Source organism: Saccopteryx bilineata, chromosome 5, assembly GCF_036850765.1.
Source record: "Saccopteryx bilineata isolate mSacBil1 chromosome 5, mSacBil1_pri_phased_curated, whole genome shotgun sequence".
Taxonomy (NCBI): Eukaryota; Metazoa; Chordata; class Mammalia; order Chiroptera; family Emballonuridae; genus Saccopteryx; species Saccopteryx bilineata.
Window position 1 is genome coordinate 19,151,787 of NC_089494.1, and position 19,180 is coordinate 19,170,966.

A 19,180-nucleotide genomic window follows, 5' to 3' on the forward strand; every position below is an offset into this window, starting at 1 on the left:
GATAGTTTAAAAGCTTCAAATATAAGATGAGATGATATTTGTTAAAGCACTTGGAAAAACCCTAGCATTAAGTGAACAGAAGCTATTATTATTTTTCCTAGAAGAGCACCTCCTCAGCCGGAGGAAGAGGGTGAGAGGATTAATACCCTAAGGCAGTATTTCCCAAGAGTTTTCTGCAGATCTCTGTGTTAGGTTGTCAGTAAGTTCTACAGGGATGCAGGGTTTTGTTTTTTTTAAATAATTTCATTTTTTTAATGGGGTGACATCAATAAATCAGGATACATATATTCAAAGATAACATGTCCAGGTTATCTTGTCGTTCAATTATGTTGCATACCCATCACCCAAAGTCAGATTGTCCTCTGTCACCTTCTATCTAGTTTTCTTTGTGCCCCTCCCCCTCCCCCTTTCCCTCTCCCTCTCCCCCCTCCCCTCCCCCGTAACCACCACATTCTTATCAATGTCTCTTAGTTTCACTTTTATGTCCCACCTACATATGGAATAATGCAGTTCCTGGTTTTTTCTGATTTACTTATTTCACTTCGTATAATGTTATCAAGATCCCACCATTTTGCTGTAAATGATCTGATGTCATCATTTCTTATGGCTGAGTAGTATTCCATAGTGTATATGTGCCACATCTTCTTTATCCAGTCATCTATTGATGGGCTTTTTGGTTGTTTCCATGTCCTGGCCACTGTGAACAATGCTGCAATGAACACGGGGCTGCATGTGTCTTTACATATCAATGTTTCTGAGTTTTGGGGGTATATACCCAGAGGGATTGCTGGGTCATAAGGTAGTTTTATTTTCAGTTTTTTGAGGAACCAGCAGGGTTTTCTTAAATGCATTTGCAAAAGACTGAGTTAGACAAGCATGTTTCTTGACGATAGGAGTTATCAAAACTTTTAATATATAATTGTGTGTGGTAATTCTCCCAGAGGGTGGGCAGTATACTATAGAGGGTTTCCTAAACTTATTTAACCAGTACAAGAAAAAAATAATTTTTTTTGGGGGGGGGGGTGAGCATTTGATAAGACCAGTATTCTCTGGAACAGAGTTTGAGAAGCACAGCTTAAAACAAGAGTCCAGATGCAGTCCGATGCGACAGTTCACAAGGTCTGAATTTAAATCCCGGCTGCACCACGTAAAAGAGATGCAAGCTTGGGCATGTTATTTAACTTCCTCATGCCTCAGTTTCTCCCACTTGGACGTGGGAGGAGTAACGTTACCCATTGGCTCAATCTTGAAGGGTTAAACGAAGAGTATCTGCCATGGAGTGAGAGCTCAGTAAACCTTAGCCACTGTCACTGCTGTGGACATCCTGCCCTGGCCCCTTCGGCATGGGCTGAGCTCCGGCAGAAAGGGAGGAAGTCACCATCATGTCTGGGTCTTTGTTGTTGTCTCTTCCTCCACTTAGAATGCCTTGCCCACCTCGGTCTATGCCAGCCCCCATAACAGCAGGGCACATCTCCATGCCACTTGCCCCATGAGGATGTCCTGGACTCTTCCGACCTTTCCTCCCTCAGGGTCTCAGGTCCTCCACATCCCTCTGTAGGAATGTTTGTACTACTCAAAGCGTTAAATGCTCATCTGGGCAGGCATCACTGCGCTTTTATAATTAGACAAGGATTGGTGAAAATGGGCCCTGGGCCAAGCTAGGCATGGAGTAGGAGGGGAACCCAGGAGGAACAAAGAGGGTTAAGTATGTACTATGATTGTAGGTGTTAGGTTTCTCTTTCCTCAGTAACTTTCCAATTAAAAATAGTCTATCCTATTTTCCCTATATGACCACCATGTGCTAGCATTTGTGTTTGGTTGCTATATGGTTAGGGGAAGTAGAAGAATCCCAGAGACAACTACTGCCTATTATTACATTTCAACTCACACACTCTAAGTCTCCTTAACTGTTGTAGTATTTCTTTTATTCATTCAACAAATATTCACTGAAAACCTGTGTGTGATGAGCACACTGGACACAAGAATGAATGAGTCAGACCTGATCTCTTGCCCTCGTGAACTTACAGTTTGATAGGATTACAATCAAATAAATAAAATACGCAATAGTCAAACCCGGTCCATGGCAGGCATTTAATCAACGCTTACTTAGTCGCTGACTGAATGTAAGAATGACACCGACTATTGCTCCAGGCCAGTTTGTATCAGGCAGGGCTGCTGTGTTGGGTCACCCAGGCCAAGTGCCCTGGGCAGCTCCAGGAACTCCATTCACAGAGACAGGATGTGGAGTTTGACCCTCGTCTGGGTGAGGTATAGGACTTTTGGACATTGTGCCTGATATATAAGTTGGTTCTGCTTCCAGATGGAGGGGAGTATTCCTTCCCGATGATTCTGCCTTAGACTGACACACACCCCTGAAATGTTTCATCGCTGCCGTCACCTCTTTCAGAGTTCTCACGGACCTTTGCATGTAGCACGTACCACTGTTGGCAGTTTTATCATCATTATTAGTCTGTCTGTCCCCTCACTCTGAGCTTTATACAGCCAAACCTGGTATCCCCTGACCCTTGACACAAAGCCTGGCACACGGTAGCTATTCAGAACCTGACTGTGGCGGAATGAGAAATGTCCTGTAAGATGTCTCTGAACAGAGGCCCGGAAATGGCCTCCCGACTCCTTCTGTGTCTGCAGTCTGGACTCTGTGAGCAACCCCCTTTCCCCGACCTTGACTTGAACTTCAGTCTGCTATGCTGAGAAGAGAGAAAGGCTCAGCATGGGAAGAGGAACAGACGTTTTTCTTAGCCCCATGGGCCACCGTCCCCCTGTTGCCCGTGCGTCCCAGGACAGATCAGCAGCCAGGTGGAGCTGGCTGACCTGCACCCCCATCCCCGACGGAAGCTGAAGGCCTGGCAGGAACTTGCACAGGTCCGGTCTTAATACTCACACAGCTGCTCCAGGGCTGGGAGACCTGGCGGGAGGAGAGCACGGGGAAGACACAGCCCCCAGGGCACCAGCAGAGACTTTGCAGGCCGGGGAGTGTCCGAAGGACTAGGCTGTCTTCCCAACTGAGGAGACTGGTGAAAGGAGGCCCCACAAGTCCCTGAGAGGCTGAGTCTGGAATAAAAAGTAGGGGGAAGACCAAAATGAGAAGTCCCCCGGCCCTGGCCGGTTGGCTCAGCGGTAGAGCGTCGGCCTGGCGTGCGGGGGACCCGGGTTCGATTCCGGCCAGGGTACATAGGAGAAACGCCCATTTGCTTCTCCACCCCCTCCCCTCCTTCCTCTCTGTCTCTCTTTTCCCTTCCCGCAGCCAAGGCTCCATTGGAGCAAAGATGGCCCGGGCACTGGGGATGGCTCCTTGGCCTCTGCCCCAGGCGCTAGAGTGGCTCTGGTAGCGGCAGAGTGACGCCCCGGAGGGGCAGAGCATCGCCCCCTGGTGGGCAGAGCATCGCCCCTGGTGGGTGTGCCGGGTGGATCCCGGTCGGGCGCATGCGGGAGTCTGTCTGACTGTCTCTCCCCGTTTCCAGCTTCAGAAAAATACAAAAAAAGAAAAAAAAAGAAAAAACAAAACAAAACAAAATGAGAAGTCCCCCTTTCAGTGCTTTCTGGAGGCAGAAAGAGAGAGAGGAAACAGGAAATATTTCCATACTATTTGAATGTGAAAATGAGACAAGCGATTTTGCAGCTTGCTGCAGTCCTCACATTCCCTCATCTCTCTGATTCTGGGGAGAGCCTGGGAACCAGGTAGAGACCATGGAACAGGTGAGGACACTGAGGCCGGAGAGAAGTTGGCTCAAGTCTTAAATTCCAAGAGTCTCACGAATTCCTTTCTAGGAAATGTTATAACCAATAATATGTGGTCTGAAGTGACTGCGAGGGTTCTCAGTTCCAACCTCCATGTTTTTCAGATGAAGCATCTGAATGCTGTCATATCTTGTCCCAAGGGAATGGAAAAATATTTGGGGGATGGAGTCCAGGAGGTCAAAGCAAAGTGATTGCCTCCCACATCGTTGGTGAAGAGGAGGAGACTTGTAAGGACTCCATCGTGAGATTGTGTTGCATTTCTTATTCCCTACAAGGCTACCTTCTGTGTTTACTGTTGCCCAGGGGCTGCTGGCCAAAGTGTTTAGTGATGGGGGAGGAAAGCAGGAGTCGAATACAGTGCCTTCCACAGGGACGTCCCATTCTCAGAACCTGGCCTCGTCTGTACCCAGCAGACATTCTCAGGGAAGAAGCAGAAGTGACTTGCTGCATTCCAGCACCTCTTGGGCTCTGGAATGAAGTGTGTGGTGTCCCAAAGGCCGAAAGGATTGGCACCCGGGAAGGACTGGAACCCTTGGCCCATTCCACAGGGTGTTGCCAAGCAGTGGGCTGAAGGCAGAATGATGATGCGCATTTATCTTAATAAATGTTCTTGTATCTCAGAAGCTCCGGTTGTTCATACAGCAGCAGCTGGGGCAATATGTTTTCTTCCTTCAAATGCAGGCAGAAAGTCACACCTGTTCAGGTAGTGGCTTTAGCACCACTGATTTTTACCTCACTCTTTCCCTCCAAACCTGCCCCTGCTTTTAGTTGAGAAGGTCAGGAGAACAGAGAGAGAATGAGTAGGGGAGAAATGGATGAGGTTTAAACAAGGGTCAATAGGTTTATTAGGTGGACTATGCAGGTCATCTGTACAAGCACCATTCATCTTATTTTACAGGTAGAAACAGAGAATATGTTGGCCAAGCTCCTCAAAGGTTGTAAGAGGAGACACACCAGGTCAAATTTCAGTTCTGGGGTTTGTTTCTGAGATCCCATGGAATGGGGACTAGCATGGAATGTGGTCTTTCCAGCATCCGGGCGTGTGGGAGCCTGAAGTTCCAGGTCAGTGAGGTATATGGCACTAGAGTAATATGTCAACCCCATTTGAGACACACCATGATTGCAGGGACTTGCCTTCTTCCATAGGTATTTTAATTGATCTCATCCATTGGTTAGGGTGTTTCCAGCTTCAAGAAACAAGAAGAGTTTCACACTTCTTTAAATGACAGAGATGTTTAAAATCTCACAAAGAGAAACTCTAGAGGCAGGACGGACTCTCGGCAAGATATGCTCACCTGGACCCATTTCTTTGTGATTTCTCAGCTTCTTTCCACTCGAAGGCTGTTCTTGCCTGAGATTGTCTTCCCTCATGGTGTCAAGATGGCTGCCGGCAGCAGCTGGGGCAATATGTTTTCTTCTTTCAAATGCAGGCAGAAAGGAAAAACATGGAATAAAAATCCTCATGTAGCATGAAATGCACCTTTATTTCCTTCTACCTCATTAGCCAGTTTAAGTCACTTGCCTATTTCTCGACCAGTAACAGTTGTTACGGGAATGTCAGGTGCTGATTGGCTTAAATCTGAGCTCTAGGATGAACACCAGTCAGGGAACAGAGACCTGAGCAGAACTGGTCTCCTAGGAAGGAGAAAGGGGTGAGAGATGCTGGGAAGACACCCAAGTGAAGTCCAGTATGCTTAGCATTTAGGCATCCCAAAAGGGAGCTGCTGCTACCCACGGGAAAGAGCAGTGATCTCAGAGATGGGACAGTATGAAATCTACTGGTCCCCTCTCCCTGGCCAGAAAAATTAGGATGAGGTGGCCGGGTGGGTTTTGCTCGACACTTGAAGCATAAGCTATAGGAATTTTTGCAGTAAATGACTGCATGTAGCCATTTTCTTTACAAGGGAATCATGAAACTGAGAGGCTCCTAAGAGCTGTGCAGTAGACCCAGTTCAGAAAGGTTAAGCCCCTTGGCCAAGGTTATGCACTGCTGAGTGTCAGAGCCTATACTAGAAATGGGTCCTGTGGCTCATATTCCAGTGATCTTTCCATAATCCCAGGAAGATGTCAGTGAGGTGAATATGACATCAGCCCTTTGGTGGTAAAGGTATGTGTAAAGAATGCGAGTTTTGACCTTGGGCAAATTCTTTAATATCTTTAGGCCTTGGTTTACTCACTACTGTAATGAAGGGATCCTATTAGAAAATATTGAATGCACCTTCCAATTCTAAGAATCTATGAATAGCTTTAAATCATGGTTCTCTTCCAAGAACCTGACAACACTTGTTCTATTAGGTCATTTAACTGCAGATTATTTGTTTAAATAGTTTCCCAGGAGTGACCCAGAACATCCTACATAATAAACCAGTTGTTAAATCATAAACAATACGGACAGGATTCACCATCATTACGCTTCCCAAATGAACATCCCCAGGGCCTCTGGTTACTCGAACACTCTGGCTAATGGAGTGTTGTCAGGGATTCCCTATGTGGGTGACTACTTTTCCAAGAATTAGAAGACAGCAGACTGTAACAAACACTAGAACTAGACTGGAAAAAATGTGCTTTTAAAAAATGAAATCAAACTGTGAAGAATCAAAGAACTTTGTGTTCTTCCTTTAACCCCCTTCTTACTTGGTGTTCTCGTCCCCCACCCCACTCCCCGTGACCACCAAGTTCTCAGCTTGGATCACTAAGCCCCATTTAACTAGTTGACTGGTTTAGAGTGTTATGTTCCTGGAGTAGTTGTAGAAACATCTTAAAGCCTCTGGAAATACAGTCAGCCTTCCATAGCTGCAGGTTTTGTACCTGCAGATTCAAACAACTATGGATTGAAAATATTCAGAAAAAGAAATTGTTACCTTGTTATTGATGTCTACTATATAGTTAGGCCTATGATGGTTGCATCTGTATGGAACAGGTACAAACTTTCTTTTCTTACCATTATTCTCCAGTCTAAACAATAAAGTATAACAACTATTTACTGAGCATTTACATTGTGTTAGATATTAATAAGTAATCTACAGATGATTTAAAGTATATGGGAGGGTATGTATAGGTTATATGCAAATACTACTCTGTTTTATATATGGAACTTGAGCATCCACAGATTTGGGTATCTGCAGGGGTCCTGGAACCTAGCCCCTGCAAATACTGAGGGATGACTGGATATAGCTAATGGTAGTGTTTTGGGTCCTGGGATGGTCCAGCATAAGAGATATTACAGGAACAAGGAAGTAATCTTAAAGTATCACAAAGCATAGAATCCATTCTGTTTTCCAAGAGAGGTAATAAAACCGCAAAGTTCCAGGCCTCCTTTAGAGCATGAGTTGGTATTATAAGGAAAGCATACAAAAGAGGAAGAGAAAGGGGTTTCCTGAGCCCTAGAGAATTTACTGGGGCTCAGTAAATTCATTGTTCTCGCATCATCTCTTCACAATGGCTTTATGTTGTCCCAATGAAGAGAAGAGGGGTGGTTGGTGTATACATACCCTTCAGGAGAAAACAATTGCAGAACAACAGGGAGAGTAAAGTTTTATTTGCATTAGGATAGTCTAGGCTACTATTCAGTCACAGCAAATCTCAGGAACTTAACAAGGCCAAGGTCTAGTTCTTCTCACATTATAGCCCAGTGTGGCCAGTTGGCTCCTTGCTGTGGCTTTCTTCCAAGCAAACACCTGGGGCCCATGCTGCCTTCATTTTACAATTTCATACTCTCAGAATTTTTTTACTTTCAGCCATAGGATGAAACTCAAACACCACGGAGAAGGCCTTCTCAGTCATAACTTGGACCAGACGTGATGTGTGACTTCTGCTCACACTGCCATTGACCACAAGTCAAGTACATGTTCCCAACCTGGTTGCAAGTAAATCTGGGAAATATTTTCTTGCTACATGCTTCAGATTAAATCATGATGTGGTGCATACATGTTATGACATGGTTTTTGCTACATCATTTATGTAAGGAAGAAAATAGAGTACCTGTGTATGCGTGAGCATACAGTTATCCAAATACAAAGGAAAAGGTCTGGAAGGATATGCACTCAAGTTATGTCTAAGAATGCAGTTGGACTGACAAGGTAAGATAAGATAGGACTCAAGGGGACTTTTAGGATTTAATCCTTTTTCTTTTGCATTTTATTTATAAATTACCTGTATTATTAAACAAAAACTTCCTCTCTCAATACACATAATAACAGACTCCAAAATTCACTATAACCTCCCACAGTCTCTGCTTTTTAGGAGGATTTTGCTCTAGTCTGCTGGAAGCTGATGTTGGTGACTCAGATTATTTAATGATTCCCTGTTGGGAGAGTTCACTTTTCTCACACTTAACAAAGGGGTCCAGAGGTGCCAAGAAGGCTGTTTGGATCAGTATCAACTCTTTCTTCTTCCAGCCCAGAGACCTAAAGCTCAGAGGGAGAGCCACTTAAGCTATGGTTGCATCCAGACACTCCAACAATGACCTGAGGACTCTCTCTCTCTTTCTCTCTCTCTCTCTGCTCTCTTCTGCACTGGTTACATCCTCTGGGAGGTTTTTCTTCACAGCGGCAAAATGGATCAACATCTTGGCTTAGGTAATAGCAGCCATGCATCCTCAGTGGCAAGTGTTTTTGGCAAAAGTTTCCCCAGATGCTCTTGTCCTGAGTCTCTTTGGCCTGTCTTGGGCCAGGCGCCATCACCATGACTTTGATTGGCTGGGTCTAAGTCATGGAGGTAGTAGGGAGGACAGGGAGTCAGGCCTAGGACACAAAGGAAGGACTGAGCATGTAGGGAGGAGTGTCTCCCCACATTTCATTAACAAATTGAAGAGAGGACTATTTATCTCAGTGTGACGGGCCAGAGATGACAGTTCCGACCAGGAAGGTCTTTCAGAACTTGTGGCATAATCACCAGAGGGCAGCCATGGCTCATGGGGAACCAGCCTGCTGCTGCACCTTCTAAGGTGGGGCCTAGATAAGGTGAGGTCCCTCAGTGTACGTAGTAAAGTAGGTTAGGAGTGGCTGGAAGGCCCGGGGAGTTGAGCTGGGATGGTGATATCTGTGTGGAATTTAGCTTAGGCTGCTGGGATGAAAACACCGCCGTGGCCTGAATCATTTTTGCACTCGCAGCTCAGGAAGGTGCAGGAGGGTCCAGCAGGAGCCAGGATCTGCAAACTGAGTTGCTATCCAGTGAACCATGCTCTCGTGACATTTTGACGAGAGAGAGCATGGTGCTGTGGTCATGCTGGCCTGTGGGTCACTATGAGACTTTGGATTTGCCAATCCCTGCTGTCTGCTTTACTATGGCATATGTTGAACCACACTGGCTGATAATGCACCCCAGCAGGTCTCCAAGATACCTATAGAGGTTGTCCTCCTTCTGAGCCCTCCCAGTAGCATGCCGCCTGTCCCCTTTGCTAATTGTTTCACAGTGCAGGGACCCTGGAATGTCACCCAAGACCCAGATTTGCTCTGTGGACACATGGAGATGTTCTCATAGAAATTTGAGACCACCTCGACCCCCAGGCCTCATGTAGATGAGATGGCAGAAATGGCCGACTCTTAATTTCCATGGAGGAACTCAGTGAGTCTCACCTCCTCCCAGTGAGAAGGTAAGAGAATCTACCAGACACTGTGATTCGGCGTGAGGACCCGTGGATGGCCACTAGACAGGAGTCAAAGAGGGGGAGCATTACATTTGTGAACGTCACATGGTTATTGGGTCATTTGTGATTTGTGGCAGACTGAGGGGACCAGGACCCGGAACTTGGTTCTGTCTTGGTCATTGTTTCCCTCCATCATCTCCCCTCCTTGGTGGCTTTCTCGGAGGGAAGGAAGAAGGCAAACCCCAGCTCAGGACAGGAGGGCAAGAAGGGTGTGGGGCTGGGCGCTGTGCCCAGTTTTCAAGTTTTAAGGTGTTTATCACTTTATTTGTGTTAATCAATTGTAGAATTAGAATGCCTGAGCCACAGGGCACCTCAGGGTTCTCCTGTTGTTACTTCTCTTTGTACTTTTTTCCTGGAGAGCTGCCAAGTGGAGTTATAGAGAAGTGGTGTCCCAGGTCACACGTCATGCCCCAGCCACAGAGGTAAAGGAGATGGGAGGGAGGGAGTGGTCAAGCGGACATTTCATTCTATGAAACTCCAGAAGACACATCTCAGGCTCCTTGGAGGCAATTCTGGTTCAGTCCATGGGGGGATGTTTCTCATCCAGAGCTGTCCCCTCATGAAACAGGCTCCCTTGTGAGCTAGTGAGCACTCTGTCAACAAAAGCGGTCAAGCAAAGGCCGGAAGACCAGAAGACAGGGAAACGGAGTTTCCTGAGCCAGACGAAACTCTAAGGACTCGTTGGAATTCCATGAGTTTATGACTCAGTGGAATGAAATCTCTCAGACTCAAGATCTATTGGGCTCCATTGCCATCCTTTCTCTGGTCCTGGTCTGGCTCGGACAGCCTGGCTGGTGTCCAGGAGGTGCGGGCACTGGGCCAGTCCAGGCAGTGCCTTGCAGAGTGTGTGAGCCCCCTGGGACTTCCTATCAGGTCCTCGTCTACAGCTGCTTGAATTCATCTCCAGGACGGTGAGCATTCCTGTGCTTTTTTGAACTGAGCGCTTTGTGCCCCTTCCCCTACCACCCACTCTACCGAATCCACAGAGCTATTTATTTCATTTTCATCCTCAGAGAAGACACAGGAGGAGAAAGAGGCTTTGATGTTGTCTTGAGCGCCCTGCAGGGAGCACACCTGTGGGTGGTAAGGCTGGAGAAAGGAGTTTTTCATCTATTTTCTGTTCTCTGCCCCATCAGAGTGAATATTGGGTGGGGAGAGCAGGAGAGTGAGCAGGGGCACGGGCAGGTGGGCGCTCTCGTGTCTGCATGGCACGTCCCCAACCCTGACCAGAGACAAGACGGACAAGGACATGAGACCTGAGTAGGCAACAGAGTGGAGGGAGCTGGGCCCCTTGCATCTGTACCCGGGCCATGTCCTCCTCACACTCTCGAGGGGCGGGTGCCATTCAACGCTGGACTATTGGGGCTAGAAGTGACCTTGGAGAGCCGTGAGCCTCACGCCCTTGTTAGTTAGAGGAAGGAACTGAGGCCTGGGGCAACCTCGGGAGTTGGTATCAGAGTCTGACCAAGGTGGCAAGGAATCCTGCTCTTACCTGGGCTGTGTGAATAAGATCCCAAAATGTCTGAGGCCACTGGCCCGGAAGCTGACTTCTCACTTTTCCCGGGCACCTGTTCCATCGCCTCTCCCACACTCACCATCCGGAAATTCTTTGTTGCTGCCCAAATGCCATGGGCTGAAGGTATTCCCTGTTTCTAACCACTCAGATGGGCAGCAGCATCCGGGGGCCAATGGAGAGTGGGAGAGAAACCTCATCCCTGGCCTGTGTCCGCTTGTCCTTCCCCAAGGACACTCACGTTTGTTCCCACGGACAGAGTGCTTTCCCACCCACTGTGTCATTGGGTCTTTGTTTTGGTGCGGAGAACACAGAGCTGAAATTCCTAAAGTGAAGATAGCAACTGAGCAAAGGAACTGAGGTCCACAGAGGTTAAGGGACCAAGCCAAAGTCTCGAAGTCAGTGAGTAGCAGGGTTGGGTCCTGGTCACTTAGCACCCATCTGGTGGCATTTGATCTATATACTCCTTTCTCACTTCCTTATGTAGTTTCTCTACTTCTCCCGCTCTACACATTCAGTTTCCATCTATGCCCCAGCTGCTCCTTTTCCTGAGTCCAACATCCTTGATTAATATCGACACCCCAGGCCACCTCAGCCACAGTGTAGACACAAACACACACACACACACCACTCACATGCCACGCTCACACAAACATTCATATACATGCTCACACCATACACACACACCATACAAACTATACACACACACTCCCTACGCTACACACATACCACACACACCATACACACACACACACACTGCATACCACTCACATATCACACTCCCACACACAAGCCACGAGGACTGATCACATGAGACGTAAACATCACGAGGAAGAGGAAAACAAAGAGAAAACCCACAAGCAGAGAAAGAGAAATGGAGAACAGAGGGAGATGGGGGAGGGGTGCAAGGGAGGACAGATGATTTGAGGGGAGAGAAAGGAAGGAACAGAGCTTTGGAGTCAGAAGGCCAGGATTCTGACTCCAGCTGCACCGTTTATTGGACCGAGATCCACTTGAGAAACTCAACCTCTCTGAGCCTTAGTTTCCTATCTGTAAAATGGGCATTGTTTATTTAATTGCCATTAAGTGTCACCTTCTAGGTGCCTGGGATACATTAATGAACAGAATAATTTTTAAAAAATCCTGCTATCTTATATGTGGATAGAGATGGAAAAGCAAACAAACCTAATAAGCAAAGGATTTAGTGTGTGTGTAGATACATACTATAGGGCTGTGGTCCCCAACCCCCGGGCCGCGGACTGGTACCATTCTGTGGGCCATTTGGTACCGGTCCGCAGAGAAAAAAATAAATAACTTACATTATTTCCATTTTATTAGTATTTAAGTCTAAATGATGTTTTACTTTTAAAAAATGACCAGATTCCCTCTGTTATATCTGTCTAAGACTCACTCTTGACGCGTGTCTCGTAAGTTCGACAATTATATTTAAAAATACCACAGTTTTTACGCCGGTCGCATAATTTTATTTTGTGCATTTATCCGTCCCACCCTAAAGGCCGGTTTGTGAAAATATTTTCTGACATTAAACTGGTCCGTGGCCCAAAAAAGGTTGAGGACCACTGCTCTAGGTCGTTAATCTGGGTCTTCTGAGAAGCAAACACCACGTCAGGTCACCACGCAAGGAGTTCCTTAGAGGAAATGCCTGGGTGAGGGAAGGCAGGCAGGCAGCCAGCCAGGGAAGGCTGGGAGGAGCCATCGGACCACCGTGCAAGTCTGACCCTTAGTAAGGGTGGGGTGGAGGCATCCTGGTTTGGCAAGGCCATCAGGGAGTCCTGAAGCCAAAGCTGGACATCAGGAGTCCTTGGTGTCCTCAGCCACTGGCTGGGAACAGCCTGCGGAAGGTGTGGTCTCAGCTGTAAGGCAGTGCTGGGTTTCAAATCAGAGCAGCTGAGGCCCTCGGCCAACAGTGCTGCCTGGAGATGGATGGAGGTCTGCGGGACACGTTCTCACGGCTGATGCAGTGAGGGAAGGATGTTTAACACGGGGGCGGGGGGCAGGGTCGGCAGGGCGGGGAGGGCCACAGTGTGGACAGATGCGAGTTTGCATAGGGTGGTCAGGGCAGGCCTCGTGGAGAAGTGAGAGTTGAGCAAAGATTTGGAGGATGTGAGGGAGAATCATTTAGATGTCATGGCCATCACTGTGTTGACATCATCATGCCGGTGGGGTCCTGCTCGGGAAAGCACTTTGTAAATGGTATAGACTCAGTGGCCAGAGAAGAAATAAACAACAGTCATTTGTCCTGGCATCTTGGACTGACCTGGCCCCAGAGAAGAGATGCTGGCCCCCATCCCAGACCATGCTGGCCCCCTCTGTCGGGGAGGAGAAACCTGGAGCACCCCACTCCCATTTTATTTAAGACAGGAAGGCATTTTGTTTCTGGACATGCCACTACCCAGCGTCCAGAACTCCCCGGAGGCCCAAAACAAAGAGCCCCCAGGATCCCCAGAGGATGCAGTCTTATTTTCAGCCTAACAATGGGAAATAAAACAAAATCCTCTTTTCTCAGACAATTAGATAAATATGTTATTATCCCTGACAACTGGAGTTAACAATAGCTCCTGATAAGAGATCATTTTTTTGTCTCTGTGGCATTCTGGCAGACAGTATGTCATTAGTAAAGTTTAAGGGCAAGAAAGAAGGGCTGGAGGTCACCCAGTATTTATTCTGTGCCAGGCTCTGTGCCGGATACAATAATTTATTTGATTTTGATGAATTTCTGAGTATTGAGCCCACTTTATAAAAATAGAAAACCGAGGCCCACAGGAATCCACAGTTGGTAAATGATGGGGTGGAGATTCAAAGCCAGGTTGTGTTTCCAAAGGCCACACTCTTTCCTCTTGCTCATTATACTGCTTACCCTAATGCCTATCATATTTCACCATCTCTCATTATATCTCTAATATTGAGTTGGATTTTAATTACTTTTCTTGGGGTCTGCCTCCTCATTCCCCCATTTCTTGTCTACCTACTGCATGCCCCTAAGAGCAACAAGTGGGCCATATTGTTTTCTGCTTGGCTCACAGCATGTTTTAGGGGTCTTGCTATAGGAGGCTCTCAAGCTGGGTAAAGGATGAACACGCCACACTCAACCAGCTGTCTGTACTTTCCAGATAAGTGAAGGATGGCCATATGCTTTTGTATTCTTTGGAGTTGGACTCTATCAGAATTACCTAAGGGAACTTGCTAGAATAAAGATTGCCAGATCTTACCATTAGAAATTCTGATTTTGTGGGTTCAAAGTAGGCCCAAGAATCTACATCTTAATAAACACTGCTACTCTGCAAGAACATACAGGGTGAATAACCACTGAGTTGGGCAGTGGTCCATTTGGTGACATTCCTCAGGGAAATAGTTCCTGTTCTTCTTCTTATCCTCTGGAAAAGGGCCAAGCTGCAGGTGGCTCTACTGGTTTCTAGAAAATGCCAGGTGACCCTTCCCTAGCTCTAGTTATAGAACAAGGACCTGGATAAAAGTAGAAGAGAATTTGGAGGCATGGAAGGAGGGGCTCATGCACTTCCTTCACGTGGTCAAGCTTCCTTGGCCTGCTCAGAACTGCACCTGTACACCCTCAGAGAAGGGTGGGTGAACTTGCCCAGAACTTGATCCTGTCTCTGAGTTGTACTGTATTAGCTGGTGGAAACCTCGGAGACTTTTTCATCCCATTCCCTTCATTGGCATATGCACAACTGGTTGCTGGGGAGTAGAAGTGATAATTTGTGGTTATGTGACTCATAGTTCCAGATCCAGATGTGGAGCCCAGGTCTCCTGATTCCCAAGTCAGCCCTCCTCCCGACTTCTCCTAGAGCCCATACATGCATGCTGCCCTCATGCCCACTGTCCATCTGGCCATCGTAGACCACAGGGAACTCTCTCTGAAAACACGCGGTGCATGCTAGGCCTGCCCAGTGAGGAACTCTGGGAGTTCACACCCCCAGGCCCCAAATTCTCAATGAGCAGCAGGAGAAATGCCCACTAGTACTTCATGAGTCAGTGCAGGTCCCACCCCCTCTCTGCATACTCCATCCACACTTACTGCTGTTTTCCTTCCTTCTCTCCTCGTTTTAGATTAGAACTCACCTCGGATTCATTGTTTTAAGAAGCTTGGTGGTAGATGATGTGATTTTAGATGGCAGCAGGCAATTTTTTTAATAGTTAACCTATATTTCTTGCTATACAAAATAGGCTCTAAGAACTCTAGATGTATTAACTCATTACATTCTCACAATTCTGTCTCCCTTTGTGATGAGGAAACCAGGGCGCAGGGAGATTGATACTTTCCCGAGGCCACCGAGCTGATGCATGGTGAAGCCCGGACTTCAATCCGAGCTGTCCAAGCCCAGAGTCCACCTGTAAACCCTCAGTTAATGCCCCAGTCCAATTTTTACTTCAATATGTATCAGAAATCAGCAAAGACGATATAAATGCCAGCTGGGAGTTATGAACTCCAATGCCAACTTGCTGTTGACTCTTGGTTGGATAAGACAAAGACATTTTTTTTAAATGGAGAGGAGCTTGAAAAAAATTTAAAGCAAGTGCTGCACTCCCTAGATGAGGAGACGGAGGCCCCAAGAGCTGAAATCACTCCCCCACCAGCTGCTGCGAGTTAGTGGCGAGCTGGAGCCGGAATCGGGTTCTCCGGAGGCCTCTTCCACGTCTGTCCAGAGCTTTCCCCCTGAAGGTTCATGTCCATGGATCTGACGGAAGTCAGGTCTTTCATAATTTAAACTGTTTAAACTCTACACGAATAACTTAAGTTTGGAGCCAGTCATACAGCATGGTTGATTTTTAAGAGAAAAATGTAGAATCAGTTTCCCAAAGTCTGTGGTAAATAACAGCTTGGAATCCGAGGGGATTCCATTGGAGCCACCGTGACGATGTCTCCGTCCCGACACAGCGGACTTCTCAGGCATTGAGGTAAGTGATCTTTAAGCGTTACCAGCCGTTTCTTCTCCCTCCCGTCGCCTCTCTCTCCTCTCTCTCGTAAGGCTTTCCTCCCCAAAGGCCCTGCTCCAGACTGTCCCCGTCCTTCCCTCCTCCGCCAGCACAGTCACACACACACTAAAGCAGAGGCCGCCAGCCCGTCACGTCCAGCTCCTCTTGTCCCCCAGTTGTCTCCTTTCCCCAGGCCCTTCCATCCCAGGTTCACATCAGGACCCTGATATTAGCCTTATTCTATGTCCTGAATGGCACAGAGCTGGGATTAAAAATATCTTAGTTACTTTACGTTCTTTTTTTTTTTTTTTTTTGGTGTTTTACGCTTTGAAATTGCTTTCTGGGCTGTGCTCTCCCTTCTCTTTGTTGTGCCTCAATTTCCTCGTCTGTAAAATGATGCTTGGATTGGCTGGTTACAAATAGCCCATTCATGACCCAATGGTGCTCACACTGAAATGTTTGTTCACTCCCCTCGCCTCTCGTTTTATTTCCTCCCCCCAGACTCAGCTGTCGTGAGCACGCAGAGCGATTTTCCATTCCCCAGGAAGTCCTCAAATAACGCTGGTTTTCCAATGGGGAGGGGGTCGTCGGACCTGCACGTTACTCTTTTTCTAAATAATGACAGGAGAGGAAAAAGAACTGAGCAAGAGAAAAAAAACCCAAAAAAACCCCAAAAAACAAGAGGAGAAGCAAGTCAAAACAGGAAAATCTACTGCAGGAGAAGGTGGGGACAAAGGTCAGCACCCGGCCATTCTGAGAAACCTACAGCCCCCTGCTTTGTGTTTTTATTTATTAGAATTTTACAGCAAATAAATTGACCAAGAGAAGCTGGGTGGCGCTGACAAGTGGGGCTCTGGCGGGAAGTCACTCCTGCCCAACAAAAGCTCCGTCTAAAAATACCCGGCCAGGACCTCACCGTTTCCATAAACAGATGGCCACCGTGGGCCTGGCGGAGGGGCAGAGGCAGTGGGAGGAAATTGTATCTGACAGTGATAACAATCTGGCATCTCTGAGGGCTTCACATCCTGGATGAGTCCAGCCGGCTGCCCAGAGCCCCCACGTGTGCAAATGAGGCGGCTGTAAATAGAATTCTCCTGGCTCCCACCGTGGCTGTAACCTCATGGGGGCCCATAAAACATCTCTCCTGCCCCTCAGCGCCTCCATGGCATCCGCAAAGAGGAGGCTGATGAGGTGTGGAAGCAGCTGCTGGTGGGGTGGAGGAGATGAGGTGGGGTTCCCGGGGGACTCCATGACCACCCTCAGTCCAAGCTGTGGCCCCAAGCAGATGACACGTGCTGTGTGCCTATTCCATGTGACTTTCAGGAAGTCTTGTTTAACTTCTTTGGATCTAACTTTCCGGATCTGTAAAAGGGAGTGTGGGGGTCACGATTCCAGAAGCAGTGTTCAGTTCTAAGAGATATACTTTAAGAGGGATAATAACCAAGTAATAGAGTCAAGTTTGGAGGGGACTGGACATGTGAATGTTCGGTGGGGATTCATCAATATTGGAAGGATTCTCCCATTAAATAATGATGTGGTACATAGTTCCAAAGGGCAGAAAGAGAATCAGGAGGTGAAAGTCTAAATGTACACCATAACCATGATGTTTTCATTGTCAGAGTTGCCTAGATTGAGTGGGGTCACTAGGAGCATGGAATCCCTCATCATAGAAGCATAGCAACAGAGCTTGGGAGAGTGTCTCCAAGTAAGCATTGGATGAGAGAATGGACCAGGTGACCCTGGTCTCTAAGTCCCTTCTGAACTCTGATTACGGGAACTTGCTTTCATCCTTCATACAATTTGCCTTCAGGATGGTTGAGGGAATGTCAAGAAACTTAGCATGATTAAGAGAAGAAACAAAGTCTGTGGAAAGACAAGTACAATATGATTTCACTTATATGTGGAATCTAATGAACAAAATAAACAAACAAAACAGTAACAGACTCATAGTTACAGAGAACAGACTGATGGTTGCCAGAGGGGAGGGGATTTGAGAGACTGGATGAAAAAGGCGAAAGGGTTAAGAAGTACAGATTGGTAGTTACAGAATAGTCGTGGGGATGGAAGTTACAGCATAGGGAATACAGTGGATAATATTGTAATAACTATATGTGGTGCCAGGTGGGCACTGGAGATATCAGGAGGAACACTTTGTAAAGTATATGATTGTCTGACCATTATGCTATACACCTGAAACTAATACAAAATCTAATACATATTGGACGTAAAAGGCAACTAAAAAAATAAGAAAGGAAACATTGGTGAGATGACATTGAATACTGGTTTTAGGAGTAAAAGTTGGACCCACATGACTTGCAGAAGTGGTCATTTGGATACAGATAAGGGTGACGAAGGTGGTGGTTCACTGTTGGGTTTTCAAAGAGGTCAACTGCCTCTTTCCTGCGTCCCTTCAAGCAAAAGATAACAGAGATGGTATAGTAGAAAAAGGTACGAGCTTTGATATAAGATTTCTTGGGCTCGAACCCCATCCCATTCACTCAGTAGCTACATATCCCTAGACAAATTGCCTAACCTCTCTAAGCCCTCATTTTTTTTAATACTTTATTTTTAATTTTATTTATTCATTTTTAGAGAGGAGAGAAAGGGAGACAGAGAGAGAGAAGGGGGAGGAGCTAGAAGCATCAACTCCCATATGTGCCTTGACCAGGCAAGCCCAGGATTTCGAACTGGCGACCTCAGCATTTCCAGGTCAACGCTTTATCCACTGTGCCACCACAGGTCAGGCTTTTAATAGTTTTTTTTTTTTTTTTTTTTTTTTTTTTACAGAGACAGAGAGAGTCAGAGAGAGGGATAGACAGACAGGAATGGAGAGAGATGAGAAGCATCAATTATCAGTTTTTTGTTGCGACACCTTAGTTATTCATTGATTGCTTTCTCATATGTGCCCTGACCGTGGGGCTACAGCAGACCGAGTAACCCCTTGCTCAAGCCAGCGACCTTGGGTCCAAGCTGGTGAGCCTTGCTCAAACCAGATGAGCCCACGCTCAAGCTGGCGACCTCAGGGTCTCGAACCTGAGTCCTCCGCATCCCAGTCCGACGCTCTATCCACTGCGCTACCGCCTGGTCAATTCTAAGCCCTCATTTTTAAAATATAAACTAGGAATAATGAATGTTTCTACTTCATAAAATTCTTGTGAAGATGAGTGAGATAATACATAGGACGTTGTGAGGGACAATCTCTGTTTGCCCCTCCAGATCACTCTCTCCCCTTGTCCACTCTGCTTTCTTTCCTGGAGGCCATAGACCACATCACTGAGTTCTCGTGTCCTCTGGTTTCCAATTGGCCT